General features: G+C 44.6%; 2 long non-coding RNA genes across 2 annotated transcripts; both read left to right on the top strand.

Moving 5' to 3' along the window:
* Window positions 1–1,151: 1,151 nt before the first annotated feature.
* LOC123589206 lies at window positions 1,152–4,581 on the top strand. Its single transcript, XR_006708216.1, has 3 exons — window positions 1,152–1,190; window positions 3,623–3,753; window positions 4,142–4,581. It is a non-coding gene; the product is annotated as an uncharacterized LOC123589206 (long non-coding RNA).
* LOC123589207 lies at window positions 1,226–3,076 on the top strand. The gene is made up of 3 exons (XR_006708217.1): window positions 1,226–1,695; window positions 2,606–2,800; window positions 2,887–3,076. It is a non-coding gene; the product is annotated as an uncharacterized LOC123589207 (long non-coding RNA).
* Window positions 4,582–17,473: the final 12,892 nt, after the last annotated feature.

Raw genomic sequence — 17,473 nt, 5'->3', positions numbered from 1 at the left:
GCTCGGGACTACTTGCCTCCAGTCTTCTCTGTTTTTTAACCCACGTTGCAAGCAGCTCAAGCCACAAAATTAGGAGAGGGTGGTCTCTGTTGCTTGCAGGCATTATGCAATTCCTGTTTCAAAATCTCCTAGCTCTCTCTGCTGCTCTTCCAGTTCAGAGACCCAGGGACCTAAGCAAGGGCCCCTTTCTAAGTTTGGGGAAAAGCCCTCTGTGGTCAAACCCTGTTTCTCCTGAATGGGTTCAGGATGCTGAAAGTGGGAGAGAGGAAAAGGAGAGTGTGGCCCAAACCCACCCCAAGGCAAGGAACACAGAGCCAACTCCCTGCTTAATGGGGGAAGGGGAGAGACACCAGGAGACAAAAAGAAAACATCACACATCTCAAAAGCATGATCCAACACACTGTTTCCGAGAAGGTTTTTGCCAACCATGCTTCCACCTTCCTCTGGAAACATTAATATTTCCTTCTCTTGCTTTTTACCCTAGCAACAACTTGTGCAAGATAAACACTTCTACAAAGAGGTGTAAGTTTCCATCTAATACACACTGCCAATTGAGAAATTCATAATACATGAAAGCAACCTTGAAGGCCATGAAATCAGATGGATCTGGAGGAATACCATCAGCCTTGTTGCAAAGAAAAACAGTTGTCAGGATGATATTTGAAGTCAAGAAAATAACGAAAGCAAGTGAACACGGCCTAAGAAAACTAAAACAGATTATCTCCCCCCAAATGGGATGATTAAATATGCTAACACACTTAGAAGTGGGTCCTCTGCCTGGCCCCCCAGGGCCCTGCACATGATGATATGTGCTTTGTTTTAGGAAACCTGCTAAAAGGGCGGGCCTACGCCGGCCGACTCCATCTTGTTCTGTGTCCTCCACCTTGAGTGACTATGTCCCCGACATGACCCCTTTTCCGGGAAAATCACAGAAACCTCAGACCACGCCTCCTTCCCTTGAGTAACCTCCCGCTCCCCCGTTCAAACTTCCTGATCAAAACACGCCTGGCGACCCGCGTAACAGGACTCCGACCCTTCCCCAGCCAATCGGCTGAGGCCACGACCCTTCCCCAGCCAATCGGCTGAGGCCACAGCCATTACCTCACCAACTGCCCCTAGACCCCTATAAAACCTTTGTGCTTTTGAAACTCCCCGGCTCTCTCTGGCATCTCACCGCTGCGTCGGTGCAGGTAGGGGATTGAGCTGGAGCTAGCTCGAATAAAGGCTCTTTGCTTTTGCATCGGACTCGGCTTCCTGGTGGTCTTTAGGGATCGCGAATTCTGGGCATAACGCTGCCTTGGTTTGGAAGTGTTTTTAAATGATTAAGGAGCAGAGATGTGCAGGGTAACAAAAGAAACGACTAAAGTTCTCTATTTCATTGGGAACCCGGCCCGACTTAAAAGTCCTGTTGCGCTGCTAATCAAAGTATGAAACACGGAGAGAGCTTGAAAACAGCATTAATCATTAATCTGGGGAAGTGCTTACGGTTATGAATTCTTCAAGAGTTTCGAAAAACTTGCAGCACTTTTCCAGATAATACTCGGGAGGCTGTGTGTTTTTATTTTTCTTTTCCTCAAGTCCCTTGTGAAGAAATAACCAAAAATAGTGTCAGGGTCAAGCTCGGGAGTGGGGGGGGGGGGGGGGGGCGGGGAAGAGCTATCCCTTCACAAACGGCTCTGGAAAACAACATACAATGTAAGTAATTTGTTTTTAAGCAACTAACAAGGCATGGTGATTTCTTACCTGGGGCTTCAGTAAATGCCAGGTCGCTGGAAGCTGTTATATGGACATAAAGGCATTACTTCGCCATTCACTAATGTGAGTTCAATCAGTGTGTGTGCCTCTTCAGGAACTCCCTGTTGTGCATTTATTTTCCTTGGTGCCATCATTCCGAAATCGGTAGTTAACCAAATGCAGGTCTCGCTTTTAGCTCCTTTCGGGTTTTTTGTTTTCTTTTTTTTTTTTTTTTTTTAACATTTATTTATTTTTGAGACAGAGAGAGACAGAGCATGAACGGGGGAGGGGCAGAGAGAGAGGGAGACACAGAATCGGAAGCAGGCTCCAGGCTCCGAGCCATCAGCCCAGAGCCCGACGCGGGGCTCGAACTCACAGACCGCGAGATCGTGACCTGAGCCGAAGTCAGACGCTCAACCGACTGAGCCACCCAGGCGCCCCTGTTTTTTTGTTTTTTTAATGTTTATTTATCTTTGAGCGAGAAAGGGAGCGCCTTTGAGAGCAGGGGAGGGGCAGAGAGCGAGATGGGGCAGAGGGTCCAAAGCAGGCTGCATGCTGACAGCAGAGAGCCCGATGCGGGGCTTGAACTCACCAACCATCAGATCATGACCTGAGCTGAAGTCTCAAGCTTAACCGACTGAGCCACCCAGGTGCCCCTAGCTCATTTCAGTTTTGTAGCAGCATTAAAAAAAACAAAAAAAAAAAAAAAAAAAAAAAAAAAAAAAAAAAAAAAACAGGAAAGGAAGAATAAAGTTCGAATGAATAAATGTCAACCTTCTCAAGAAGAAACTATAGATTAATACTATATTACTATTTCCAAGGGAGTACATAGAGTTCATACTGTTTCATCTGTCAGTCTCCTGTTTTTCAGTAACTGTTTTGGCTCCACGTCGAAGTAGGAATCAGTCACTAACGTTTTTCAGACCAACGTTCCCATGAAGCCACAAAGCGGCCCTCAGATGTGACGGGATGGGGCACAAACCAGTCTCTGCCAGGTTACAAGCACCATGCGCTTCTTACTTGCCCAGGGTAGCAAATGCCTTTGAACCACACTCCTTCCGCCTGGGTCAGTGATGCTCAAAACAGTGGGGAGAGGAAGGGAGGCAGGGTGGCAAAGTCACTTCAGAGTCTAACTTCATTTGTACACTTCAGAAAGAGCAGTGGAGATGTGACAACCATCTGATGATTTCGATCTGGATAAACAGCTCCGAAGGGACAGGGCTGAAAGCAGCGGTTCTCAAAATGTGGTCCCTGGACGAAGGCACCATCACCATCACCTGAGAACTTGCTAGAAATGCAAATCCTGGCTCCAGGCCAGAGCTACTGAACCTGACACTCTGGGGGGTGAGCCCTGGCAAGTCCACTTGGTGATTCTAAGGCATAAGACTGAGACCCTGAGTCAAGGTGTCCCCAAGGAAATCTGGCATGGCCTCCAGAGGCTGCCTGAACTTGGAAAAGTCCCTTCACCCCTCTAAGGCTTAATTTCTTGAGATGTTAGAAAAAGGATAATGAGGGCTCTTCAAGATGGCAAGGACACGAGAAATAAGGAGGGACTGAGAGACTGTCACAGGCCAGAGGAGTCTGGGGAACGTGATGGTAACACGCAGCGTGGTACCTGGATGGGATTCCGGAACAGGTGGAGGCCAGCCAGTCACTGAATGTTTGTGTCCCCCTCAAATTCACATGTTGCATCCTGCCCCCTAAAGTGATAGTATCAAAGGGTGGGGTCTTTGGGAGCTCCCCAAAATGGGACTTCCCTGATAAAAGAGACCCCAGAGAGAGACCTCGTCCCTTCCCATCAGTGAGGACATAGCAACACCATCTGTGAACCAGAAAGCAGGCCCTCCCCAGATACCAAATCTACCAACCCCTTGATCTTGCCTTCCAGCCTCCAGAGCGGTGAGCGATACATGCCTTTTGTTTGAACCCCTCACACCCCGGCCTTTTTATGATAGCATCCCAAATGGACTAAGACAAGGACGTTAATGGGAGAACTGGTCCACACAAAGACCTAACAAGGTCAGTTCCTTCATTTTAACCAATGCACCCCAGTGAGGTAAGAGATGGCCAATGGGGAAAAGCAAGGGGGGTCCTGAAATCTCTGTTCTACCTTTGCAACTTTTCTCTAAATCTGAAACTATCCTAAAATTTGAAGCTTGTTGAAAAAAAAATAGAATGTTACCTAACTTTCAGACATCTTGTGGTGAGTGAAGGTAATACCTAAGTAAATGCTCAGACGCAGTAGATGCCCAGGGAAGAGGGGGGATCAAACCAGCTTCGCCCTGGGGCTGCAGAAAGCTTCTCCCTCCCCACCCCGGCTTTCCAAGGAACATCACTGTGGGGAACAGAGTAGGCGCGGCATCTTTTCCTCTCACCCTGACCTCCTTTGTCCTTTCTCTCCCTCCAGCCAAGCCCCCTCCCGGGAAGAGCACAGCCGAAGCCTTCCCACACAACGCGTGGCGACTTTTGAGTAGCTTGGACCAAGATTTATTGTCAACAGCCCAGTCGGTAACAGCTGTTTGCATTCCTCAGCCCCTCCATTGCCTCCTGAATGTCAAGTCTCTTAGCTGAAAGAGCATCCTTCATTTGGCTATGCCTGCTCGAAAGAATTACTTTTGCACGGTATGATCTGCTCAGCTATACCCATCTTCCACATCCAGTCCTCCCAAGCCAGACACGAATACAAAAGAAACGGAAGATTAATTCCAGATAGGACGTGGCTCAAGCCAATTAACTCAGCGCACACTGGATGGTCCCTAATCGCTCTTCTAGCGAGAGGAGGCTCTGCGTTTCCCTTATTACTGCCTTCTGGCCTCTCTTTGTAAATACATACTAGTCAGAATTGAATCTGTCTCATTGCACTTCCCTTTTGGAGCCTGGCTCTCGAGCCACTTTGTTTTTTTCCCTTTTGCAACTGCGTTTCATAGAGTTGACCCTTGTTCCTCATTTGTAATCTTTCCTAGGTGGACTAGCTGAATAAATTCAACACCCACAAGGGGGACATTTGTCACTGAAAGGTGACAGCTAAAGCATCGCCACAGTGAAAACGCAGCAGAGTGGGGGGGTGGGGGGTGGGGGGTGGGAGGTAGGGAGGGGACAAAGAAGACCCGAGGGCCTTTGCTTCCCCATCAGAAGAACAGTGAGGCACCTTAAAAAATCCATGGTTGCATGAAGCTGACAACACCACCTGCTTTTTTTTTTTTTTTTTTTCTTTTTCTTTTTCTCCTGCAGTTTTGTCTGGTTTGGTTTTGGTTGGGTTTTTCATACATCTGTTGTGACTGTGCTACCCTAAGCAAAAATGTATGCCCAACACACACTGATTTATCACTGGGCCACATTAAATATGATCTCCAGTCTATCCCCTGCCAGACGTCTTTCCCTCCCCTGGTCTTGCCCCTCACCGCTGAGTTCTCTTTAAAGGGAATGAAAACATGCGGAGGCACAGCCAAGGATTTCAGCTGGGAATGGCCCCGCGTCTGTGCACGGATGTGTCGATCTACCCAGCATGAAGTTTCCAGCAAAGTTCAGCAAAGAGCGACACGTCTGAACTGAGGATTTACACTCAGGCTGGCGGTATTGGCATTTCCATCTATGATGAAAAAGCAAGGGGGTTACAGAGCAAAATGTTCTGGTCCTCTCAGCCCCCCTGCTGCTGGGACCACGTCTGTCCTGTTTCCCCAACAGCTGGCACAGAGCCAGGCACTGAGTAGTGTTGTGATAACAGCCCACATGTGCTAAGCCACATCCAAGCCTTTGGTTGGTTCAAATGCTCCTCAGATAACAACTCCTGACAACTCTAAAAGGTAGACACTCCTGTTATTGCCCAGGAAGATGGAAGGAAATTGAAGCCCAGAGAGGCTACTGACGTCTACTAGAAACACACAGCTGGGGTGATGGTTGCAGGATTCAAATTCAAGCAGTTCACCCACGGCTTTCCTCAGAAACCCTGCCTGTCCTGAGCTTTCAGTATGAGAGTCTCAAGCTGTGGCATAAACTGAGGTGAGGGCAGGGCAGGTAAATTCTCCAGCATGCTGGAAAGAAAACAAATCGATTTCTATACAAAGCAAGCATCAGACAAGGAAGCAAAATGCTGGCTTAAAAAGAATCTTTTCTCAAAAAAAAACAAAAAAACAAAAAACTTTTGTTTGTTTGTTTGATCAATAGAACAAGAGGGAAATTAAAGCTGTACCAAAAGCCCAGGCTGGGTACAGTGATTACAGGGAACAGATGTTTTGGGTTTTGTTTTGTTTTTTTTTCTTTTCTTTAGTATCAGATGAATTAACAGATAACCCACTATGGCATATTGCTCAAATGTCATGAGAGTAGGGAACAGTATTCTGTGTCCTCCTGAGCCTTTGTGCTGTTCTTTTTGCCAGGATTGCCTTTCTTTCTCTACCATTTAATAAGCTTACCTTCGCCATGAACACCCAACTTAGACGTGGCCTGCTTTACGGTTTTCTCCAACTCTCTCCTCTGTGCTTTCAAAAGACTCTGATTTTATCTTCTCTGTTGTATGCATCATGCTTCATAGTGCAGGGATTGCAAACTCCAATATCCTGCAGGACCAAGCATGAGTGAGCAAAAGGGGGTGAGTCCTAGGACAATAGGGAGCAGTGGGGTGTGGGGAGTGGACACAAACTGCCCTCCTAAAGTGAAGAGCTACCAGTCAGCTCCAACCAAGCATCGCCATATGTACATACTTCTCCTGTATTAACAAATATTCTGAGTTTTGTTCAAGAGAAGCCAGTTGTGATGGTTAGTTTTGTGTGTCAACTTGACTGGGCTAAGGGATGCCCAGGGAGTGGGTAAAATGTTATTTCTGGGTGTGTCCATGAGGGTGTTTCTGGAAGAGATTAGCATTTGGATCAGTAGACTGAGTAAAGATCGTACTAACCAATATGGTGGGCATCACCCAACCCACCAAGGCCCTAAGTAGGACATAAAGGTAGAGGAAGGATGGATTTGCTGTCTCTGCTTGAGCTGGGACATTGGCGCTCCTGGCTCTAGAGTCCTTCAGACTCAGAGTGAGATTTGTACCGTTGACTCGCCTGGTTCTCTGGCTTTGGGTTTGGACTGAACTACCCCACCAGCTGCCCTGTACCAACAGTTTGCAGACAGCAGATTCCATAATCACATGAGCCAGTATCTCTTTGCAAACCTCTTTCTGTATATTTGCATACATATCCTATTGGTTCTGTTTCTCTGGAGAACCCTGACAAATGCATCAATAATCCAAATTTTTGTGGGGAAAAAGCCCTCAGTTTTTAAATATTGGCACCTAACTTTTTAAATGTTTTAAATACTGTGCAGGCTGCCAATAGCATCTAGCTACTGGTTACTTGCTTCTGTCCTACAACTAAATATAAGGCCCCCTTACAGGTTCAACAGCAGTTGAGAAGACAGACCCATGTTGAAATCATGACTTTGCCCCTCACCAGGCTGAATGACTTTCAGTATATTACTTAACCTCTCTGTGCCTCAGTGTTCTCATCCTTCTTAAATTGGGAGGAATAATAAAGCCTACCTCCTAGGCTCATTGTGAGAAGTCCATTAGCTAATGTGAATACAGTACTCAGAATATTGTTTTGCACAGGTTAAGGGCTCATTAAGCATTATGTATGACCATCATCATGTCTTTATTTTCTCAGTACCCAGCACAATGCTTGGTACATAACTGCTGTGTATTTGATGTTTATTCAGATAACTAATATTAATATTCCTATCATGGGCTGAAAATGAAATATTCAGGCAGACAGGAAACTTCAAATCTGCTACATGTCTTTCCATCTCTTCGAGGTCTCCCAGGTAGATAGGCTCTGTGGTCAGATGCCTTTCCAGATAATTGAATAGGAACACATTTGGTTTTTTATAAATTTGTCTTCAGTGTTTATTTCTTTTTGAGACACAGAGAGAGGCAGAGCATGAGTGGGGGAGGGGCAGAGAGAGAGGGAGACACAGAATCCGAAGCGGGCTCCAGGCTCCGAGCTGTCAGCACAGGGCCTGACCCGGGGCTCGAACTCACAAACCATGAGATCATGACCTGAGCCAAAGCCAGCTGCTCAACCGACTGAGCCACCCAGGTGCCCCAGTAGGAACACATTTGTTCAACAAAATTATCTCTAGAAACTTAGACCTGTTACAGCTCTCTCTTAATAAACCTGTGGGTGATGATGACAGAGAGCTAACTAGCAATGTGCCTACTAAACTACTCACCTTCCAGACTCTGCAAGTAGAAATGGCCGTGTGGTACCCTTCTCACCTGTCAGAGACAGAGGGATGTCCCTGGGGAAAGGGCCACCCCCTAAGGCAAAGAGTCTTCAAGGAGAAAATGTGTTTTGCTCTTCATGTTCCCTTCTTTCTGCCTGGAAGGTAGAAAGAATACCTGGGAGGACATCAGCCCTCCTAATACCATGGGGACAAAAGCCGTGCACCAAAGGTCACAGAGCAAGAAAAATTGAAGGAGTCTGGTTTTGGATGACTTCCTTGAGCAGGTGTACAATGATGCTCGTTCTGAATGTGTTCCGTAGTGATGAATACCACAGGGAACCATCCAAGCCTAGTGCAAGTGTTACTTTTGCTTGTATGTAACTTCATCCATGAGAAACACCAGATAATTGCAGAACACTGCACCCAGCTGAACTGAGCCATGTACCTGCCAACACCCATTTTCACAAGCAAACTTCAACCCTTTTTCAAGACAAAGTGCCATATTTACCATACTACCTATTGTATTTCGTAACCATTTAGCACGTATAAAAAATATGCTACTGTTTTTATGGAGTTTCTATCTTGTGGATGTGTCCCTGATGATTTTTTTAAGTTTATTTATTTATTTTGAGAGAGAGAGAGAGAGAGAGAGAGAGAGAGAGAGACAGCACAAGTGAGGACAGAGCAGAGAGAGGGGGAGAAAGAGAATCCCAAGCAGGCTCCACACCATCAGAGCAGACCCTGATGTGGGGTTTGAACTCACGAACCTCGAGAGCATGACCTGAGCCGAAGTCAGACACTTACCAATTGAGCCACCCAGCCTTCCCCATGATGATGTTTTTGAATGTTACACTCCAACCTATCTTTCCTGTAAGACTGTGGTTTCTAACTGTTGTTTAACATAGTGTTGGAAGTCCTAGCATCAGCAATCAGACAACAAAATGAAATAAAAGGCATCAAAATTGGCAAAGATGAAGTCAAACTCTCACTTTCCGCAGACGATATGATAGTCTACATGAAAAACCTGACAGACTCCACCAAAAGTCTGCTAGAACTGATACATGAATTCGGCAAACTCGCAGGGTACAAAATTAATGTACAGAAATCAGTTGCATTTTTATACACCAATAATGAAGCAACAGAAAGAGAAATAAAGAAACTGATCCCATTCACAATTGCACCAAGAGCCATAAAATACCTAGGAATAAGCCTAGCCAAACATGTAAAAGATCTGGATGCTGAAAACTATAGAAAGCTTATGAATGAAATTGAAGAAGATACAAAGAAATGGAAAAACATTCCATGCTCATGGATTGGAAGAATAAATATTATTAAAACGTCAATACTACCCAAAGCAATCTACACATTCAATGCAATCGCAATCAAAATTCTATTGGCATTCTTCTCAAAGCTAGAACAAACAATCCTAAAATTTGTATGGAACCACAAAAGACCCTGAATAGCCAAAGTAATATTGAAGAAGAAAACCAAAACGGGAGGCATCACGATCCCAGACTTTGGTCTCTATCACAAAGCTGTAATCATCAAGACAATTATGGTATTGGCACAAATAGAGACCAATGGAATAGAATAGAGACCCCAGAACTGGACCCACAAATGTATGGCAACTAATCTTTGACAAAGCAGGAAAGAGTATCCAATGGGAAAAAAAGACAGTCTCTTTAACAAATGGTGCTGGGAGAACTGGACAGCAACATGCAGAAGAATGAAACTAGACCATTTTCTTACAGCATACACAAAAACAAACTCAAAATGGATGAAGGACCTGAATGTGAGATAGGAAACTATCAAAACCCTAGAGGAGAAAGCAGGAAAAAACCTCTTTGACCTCAGCCACAGCAATTTCCTACTCGACACATCTCCAAAGGCAAAGGAATTAAAAGCAAAAATGAACTATTAGGACCTCATCAAGATAAAATGTTTCTGCACTGCAAAGGAAACAATCAACAAAACTGAAAGAAAAATGATAGAATGGGAAAAGATATTTGCAAATGAGATATGGGATAAAGGTCTAATATCTAAAATCTATGAAGAACTCACCAAACTCTACACCCAAAAAACATAATCCAGTGAAGAAATGGGCAGCAGACATGAATAGACACTTTTCCAAAGAAGACATCCAGATGGCCAACAGACACATGAAAAGATGCTCAACGTCACTCCTCATCAAGGAAACACAAATCAAAACTACAATGAAATATCACCTCACGCCGGTCAGAGTGGCTAAAATGAATAAATCAGGAGACTATAGATGCTGGTGAGGATGTGGAGAAATGGCAACCCTCTTGCACTGCTGGTGGGAATGCAAACTGGTGCAGCAGCTCTGGGAAACAGTGTGGAGATTCCTCAAAAAATTAAAAATAGAACTACCCTATGACCCAGCAATAGCACTACTAGGAATTTACCCAAGGGATAGAGTGCTGATGCCTAGGGGTACATGCACCCCAATGTTTATAGCAGCACTTTCAACAATAGCCAAATTATGGAAAGAGCCTAAATGTCCACCAACTGACGAATGGGTACAGAAGATGTGGTTTATATATACAATGGAATACTACTTGGCAATGAGAAAGAATGAAATCTGGCCATTTGCAGCAACATGGATGGAACTTGAGGGTATTATGCTAAGTGGAATAAGTCAGGCAGAGAAAGACGGATACCATATGTTTTCACTCCTATGTGGATCCTGAGAAGCTTAACAGAAGACCATGGGGGAGGGAAAGGGGGAAAAAAAGTTACAGAGAGGGAAGGAGGCAAACCATAAGAGACTCTTAAATACTGAGAACAAACTGAGGGTTGATGGGGGGTGGGGGAGAGGGGAAAGTGGGTGATGGGCTGGGAGGAGGGCACACGTTGGGGTGAGCACTGGGTGTTGTATGGAAACCAATTTGACAATAAATTATATTTTAAAAAAAGATTGTGGTTTCTACTGTGCGATTTTGCATAACACAGTGATTTTTAGTGCCTTTGTCCTATTATACTAGAACTGACCATACTGTCTTTAGACTGCTTACATCTGGGCTCTTGTCACATAAAAAAAAAAAAAATGTGATAATGCTTAAGCCAGTATTTGTAAACACAGCCAAACATATTCTCAACAGGTCCACTTTCATAAAATCTAGACTTAGAACTTCTGAGGGTGCCAAAGGGTATTATTCCAGATTTATTTTGAAAACCAGAATGCTCAGGCCAAAATGTCAAGGTATTTTTTTAACGTTTATTTATTCATTTTGAGAGAGGGAGAGGAGAGCACATGAGAGGGGAGGGGGCAGAGACAGAGGGAGAGAGAGAAATTGCAAGCAGGCTCCATGCTGTCAACACAGAGGCCGACGTGGGGTTCGATCCCATGAACCATAAGATCATGATCTGAACCAAAATCAAGAGTCAAACACCTAACTGACTGAGCCACCCACGTGCCCCTCAAGGTATCTTTTTTTAATTTTATTTTTTTAATGTTCATTCATTTTTGAGAGCGAGAGAGACACAGCACAAACGGGGGAGAGGCAGAGGGAGACGCAGAATCCGAAGCAGGCTCCAGGCTCCTAGCTATCAGCACAGAGCTCGACGTGGGGCTCGAACTTACGAACAGAGAGATCATGATCCAAGCTGAAGTCAGACGCCTAACTGACTGAGGCGCCAGGCGCCGCCCCTCAAGGTATCTTTTGCTAAAGTTTCCTCCATCTTCTTCACCACTAGCCCTGAGCGCATATAGATGGGAGATGACTGTGTTATGTTGAGGAGGGGGAATAGTCGATGAGAGAGAACTTTTTGGAAGCTATCCTAATTTGGAAGTGAAAACAAAAAATTCTTTGTGAAAGCCTCTCTCTCTAAGTGAGGCTTGGGCAGGGATGTCGTGAACCCCATGCTGGGGGAGTTTAGAATTATTCCCAGTGCTGTGAAGTGTTCGCCCCAGATGACTTGGGGAACATGAGGTTTTCCTATTTCTGTCACCACCCTGTCCCCACCGCCACAGGCACTGGTGACGTAAGAATTACATCAAGGAGAGTTCTAATACGGGTTGTCATCAGAGATTCCATTTTCCTGTAACACGTGGAAAAAGCTGCCTGTGACCTGACCTCACTGCTCTCTCAACCCCATGTCCTCAGAGCTGGATTAACGTCTTCCGCCTCCCTGATGGGTGGCTTGTGCCTCGTCCGCCCCAAGTCAGAGACGCCTCCCAGGCACCGATAGTCACCAGGAAATACATCTTTATCTGTCTTGCTCCTGTTTCTCATGGGTTGGGTAATAATGACATACAGATGTTTAGGGTTTTGCTTGTTTTTTAACAAGCTTTGCTTTATTTGTTTTGAGAGAAACAGAGACAGTGCAATTGGGGGAGGGGCAGAGAGAGAGGGAGAGAGAATCTCAAGCAGGTTCCACGCTGCCAGCACAGAGCCCGACGCGGGGCTCGAAACCATGAACCGTGAGATCTTGACCTGAGCAGAAACCAAGAGTCGGACGCTTAAACGACTGCGTCATCCAGGAGCCCCCATTTAAGGTTTTGGGAGAACGAACGTGTCAGAGGCCTAGAAGTTTGCGACAGGTCCTCATGAATGACGCATGCTGGCTATTTGTCTGAGCGAGCTTTCCAGGCCACCTTTGGATCTACAAGTGGCCCAAAATGTCCAGGTTGTAGAAACAGACCAATCACTTTATTCTGTCCTCTTCAGTGGCTCTGGTGGAGGACTGGGGTCTGGGAGCACAGAATCCATGACAGAACTGTGAAATCAAAGGTGTTCCCATCCAGCCCCCCCAGGTTGCTCCGCCAGCTTCTCTCTCCTCATTGGCCGTCCCCCGCCTTCCCCATCTACCAGCGAAACAAGGCAGGAGTGAAACGATGGCCACGACTAGTATGCCCATGCTGCTCTATTTGAAGGGGGTTATTCCTCAAGAGGCAGAGTGTGTTCCTGATGGTCCAGAAAGCCTGTCCTGCAGGCAGTGCTAGCCTCAGAGGCTTGAGACACAGGGCAGGCAGGAGGACAGGAAAGCATGCTGAGGGATGATAAAGCTGTTGTCCTCAAGAGTCCTTGAGCGAATAAACTCTGATTAAAGTCCCTCTGAAGGGACAAGGGAGGACAGCCAGCAGACTCCTTCCTGAAGTGGCTCCAAGTGAGGGCACCCTTCTAAGCAGGTCACGAGGAATTGGTGATTTTCCTCTTGAGAGGGGAGTGGAGAGATGAAACCATTTGCCCAGCATCATATAAAGTCTCTGGTTTGATATGTACAGCTTCCTTGGGAACAGAGCGACAGAAGCCAGGACTTCAGAGACATGATGGCCCCATGAGCTGTCCAGTGCTTGAAGCCCAGCCCACTGCTGGTCTACACTACCCCGAGCCCCGCTGGCTGTGGGGATTTGTTCTGGGAGCTAGGGATGGGGCAGGGAGACTACACCCACACAAATGGAACTCCTCTATGAACGTAAGAGCCCTTGTATAAAGTGTGTTGGTTTCATTTTTAAAAATGATAAAATAACTGTTCTAGGAGCATGATAATGAAAGGGTTTATGAGACCCCAGTTCTGCTCTGTGATGATAGAAAATCAGTGACTAAGGTTTCAAATGGATGAACCCAAAAGTAAAATGGTAATCACATGCATATTGTTTAGAAATATAGAGACAAGGAGGACACATGTGCAATCTAGAACCTCTGCCGTACCGTCTGTTACTCTGTCGTTACCATGTATGTGCAGGGCAGACCTCTTGTGAACATGGCACATAACACAGCACCCTTCTCAAGTGTCACACCAAAGCCCCGCCCACAGTGGGCTCTGTACTCTGTCCGGAATACGCATGTTTCGTGCCCACGATCCTCCTTGTACCTCGAAATTGCTTCCCCCGTTTCTCCACCAAGCGAATTCTATTCGAACCCTCCCTCCTCGGTCATAAACGAATCACTTCTTCCTCTAGTTACCATTCAGTGGTGCTCATTCCTCAATTTAGCATCCACGACTCTACTGGAAAATCACATCACACTGGCCACATGACTGGCTCTGGGAAAGGCGGGTGAAGCAAGCCCAGCCAATCAGAGCCCAAGAGAGGCAGGGCCCACATGCTTGTGGGAAGGTTGGGAAATTACCTCTTTCCACTAAAGTTGCCGGAAGAAATGAAAATGAGTTTCTATCTCCTGGCAGTCCTCTGATCCCCGGCGGAAGAAAGCTGAGTGAGTGAGGCCAACACAGACGAAAGTCAAGGGGAGAGGTAAAGGAGACATGCTCTATTTTTATTGTGGTAAAATACACACAACGTAAAATAAAAGCCACCGCTGTAACCATTTTAAAGTGTACCACACAGTGGCATTTAGCACATTCACGGGGCCGTGCCATCATCACCATTGTTCCAGGACTTTCTCTTTTGTCACGCAAAAGGAGACCTGGCGCCCATTCGGAAGTGTGTCTGCATCCCCGCTGGCCCCTGGTAACTTCCAATCTACTTTCTGTCTCTATGGATTTGCCTGTTCTAGATATTTCAGAGAAATGGAATCATACACCATGTGTCCTTTTGTGCCTGCCGTATTTCCCTTATCATAATGCTTTCAGGGATCACCCGTGTTGTAGCAAGTACCAGAACTTTCTTCTCTGACCCCCCACTTTATTGAGATATAATCGGTATACAGTATCATGTAAGTTTAAGGTGAACAATGTGTTGATTTGCTATGCTTGTACATCACAAAATGGCTATCACCAGAGTGTTAACCCAACAAGCCATCATATCACATAATTACTGTCTCTTTTGTCTTTTTAATGTTTATTTATTTTTGAGAGAGAGAGACAGACAAATAGAGAACGAGTAGGGGAGAGGTAGAGGGAGAGAGAGAGAGACAGGGGAAGAGAGAATCTGAAGTGGACTCTGTTGACAGTAGAGAGCCTGATGCAGGGCTCAAATTCACGAACCTCGAGCTCATGACCTGAGCCAAAGTCGGAAACTTAACCGACTGAACCACCCAGGTGCCCCCCATTTCTTGTTTGTTTTAAGAACATTTAAGATCTATTCTTTTAGCAACATTCAACTATATAATACAGTATTTATTTTTTTTTAATGTTTATTTATTTTTGAGTGACAGAGAGAGACAGAGCATGAACAGGGGAGGGGAAGAGAGAGAGGGAGACACAGAATCCAAAGCAGGCTCCAGGCTCTGAGCTGCCAGCCCAGAGCCCGACACAGGGTCCAAACCCACAAACTATGTGATCATGACCAGAGCTGAAGTCGGATACTTAACCCACTGAGCTACCCAGGCTCCCCTATAATACAGTATGTATTAACTGTAATCACCATGCTAGATGTTAGATTCCCAGAACTTATTCATTTTATAACTGGAAGTTTGTTCTCTGTGGCCAGCCTCTCCCCATTTTCCCTTCCTCCTAGCCCCTGATAACCAGAAATCTACTCTCGATTTCTAGGACCTTGGCCTTTTAAGATTCCACATGTAAGTGAGATAGAAAAGTATTTGTCTCTCTAGGTCTGACTTGTCTTACTTAGCATGATGCCCTCAAGGTTCATGCATGTTGTCACAAATGGCAGGAATGCCTTCCTTTATAAGGAATATATAACTATATATAGAATATATAAAAAACATCTTAAATATATATCAGAATATATATAAACAAATGTATCCAAATTTATATATATATATATATATATATATATATATATATATATATATTCTGAGATATATATATACATATGCGTATATATATGTATATATGTGTGTGTGTGTGTGTATATATATATATCTGTATATATCTCTTTCCCATTTTCTTTACCCACTATTCACCAGTGGACATTTAGATTGTTTCCATGTCTTGGCTGTTGTGAATAATGCTCTAGTATACATGGGGGTAGGGGGCAGATATCGCCTTGAGATGCTGTTCTCATTTTCTTGAGGTGTATATCCACAAGAAGGATCATTGGATCATATAGTAGTTCTATTTTTAATTTTTTGAGGAACCTCCATACTGTTTCCTATAGTGGCGATACCAGTCTGCATTCCCACCAACAGTGCAAGAGGGTTCCCTTTTCTCCACATCATCAACAACACCAGTTCTTTCCATTTTTTTAATTTATTTTTTTCATTTACATCCAAGTTAGTTAGCATATAGTGCAACAATGATTTCAGGAGTAGATTCCTTAATGTCCCTTACCCATTGAGACCATCCCCCCCTCCCACCACCCCTCCAGTAACCCTCTGTTTGTTCTCCACATTTAAGAGTCTCTTATGTTTTGTCCCCTTCAAGTTTTTATATTATTTTTGTTTCCCTTCCCTTGTGTTCATCTGTTCTGTGTCTTTAAGTCCTCATATGAGTAAAGTCATAGGATATTTGTCTTTCTCTGACTGACTAATTTCACTTAGCAAAATACCCTCTAGTTCCATCCACGCAGTTGCAAATGGCAAGATTTCAATCTTTTTGATTGCCAAGTAATACTCCATTGTATAGATATACCACATCTTCTTTATCCATTCATCCATGGATGGACATTTGGGCTCCTCCCATACTTTGGCTATTGTTGAAAGTGCTGCTATAAACATTGGGGTGCATGTGTCCCTTCCAAACAGCACAACTATATCCCATGGATAAATGTCTAGTAGTGAAATGGCTGGGTTGTAGGGTAGTTCTGTTTTTAATTTTTTGAAGAACCTCCACACTGTTTTCCAGAGTGGCTGCACCAGTTTGCATTCCCACCAGCATTACAAGAGATCCTCATTTCTCCGCACCCTCACCAACATCTATTGTTGCCTGAGTTGTTAATGTTAGCCATTCTGACAGGTGTGAGGTGGTATCTCATTGTGGTTTTGATTTGTATTTCCTGGATGATGAGTAATGTGGAGCATTTTTTCATGTGTCAGTTGGCCATCTGGATGTCTTCTTTGGAGAAGTATCTACTCATGTCTTTTGCCCATTTCTTCACTGGGTTCTTTGTTTTTTGGGTGTTGACTTTGAAAAGTTCTTTATAGATTTTGGATACTAACCCTTTATCTGATATGTCACTTGCAAATATCTTCTCCCATTCTGTCAGTTGCCTTTTAGTTTTGTTGATTGTTTCCTTCACTCTGCAGAAGATTTTTATTTTTATGAGGTCCCAATAGTTCATTTTTGCTTTTGTTTCCCTTGTCTCCAGAGACATGTTGAGTAAGAAATTGCTGTGGCCAAGGTCAAAGAGATTTTTGCCTGCTTTCTCCTTGAGGATTTTGATGGTTTAGGTCTTTCATCCCTTGTGAGTTTATTTTTGTGTATGGTGTAAGAAAGTGGTTCAGGTTTATTTTCTTCATGTGGCTGTCCAATTTTCCTAGCACCACTTGCTGAAAAGACTGTCTTTATTCCATTTGGGAATTCTTTCCTGCTTTGTCAAAGATTAGTTGACCGTACGTTTGTGGGTCCATTTCTGGGTTCTCTATTCTGTTCCATTGATCTGAGTGTCTGGTTTTGTGCCAGTACCATATCGTCTTGATGATGACAGCTTTGTAATACAGCTTGAAGTCTGGGATTGTGATGCCTCCAGCTTTGGTTTTCTTTTTTA

This window comes from Leopardus geoffroyi, chromosome E3, assembly GCF_018350155.1.
Source record: "Leopardus geoffroyi isolate Oge1 chromosome E3, O.geoffroyi_Oge1_pat1.0, whole genome shotgun sequence".
Lineage (NCBI taxonomy): Eukaryota > Metazoa > Chordata > Mammalia > Carnivora > Felidae > Leopardus > Leopardus geoffroyi.
Note: the sequence above shows the minus strand (reverse complement) of the source record. Positions and strands in the feature narration are given on the sequence as shown.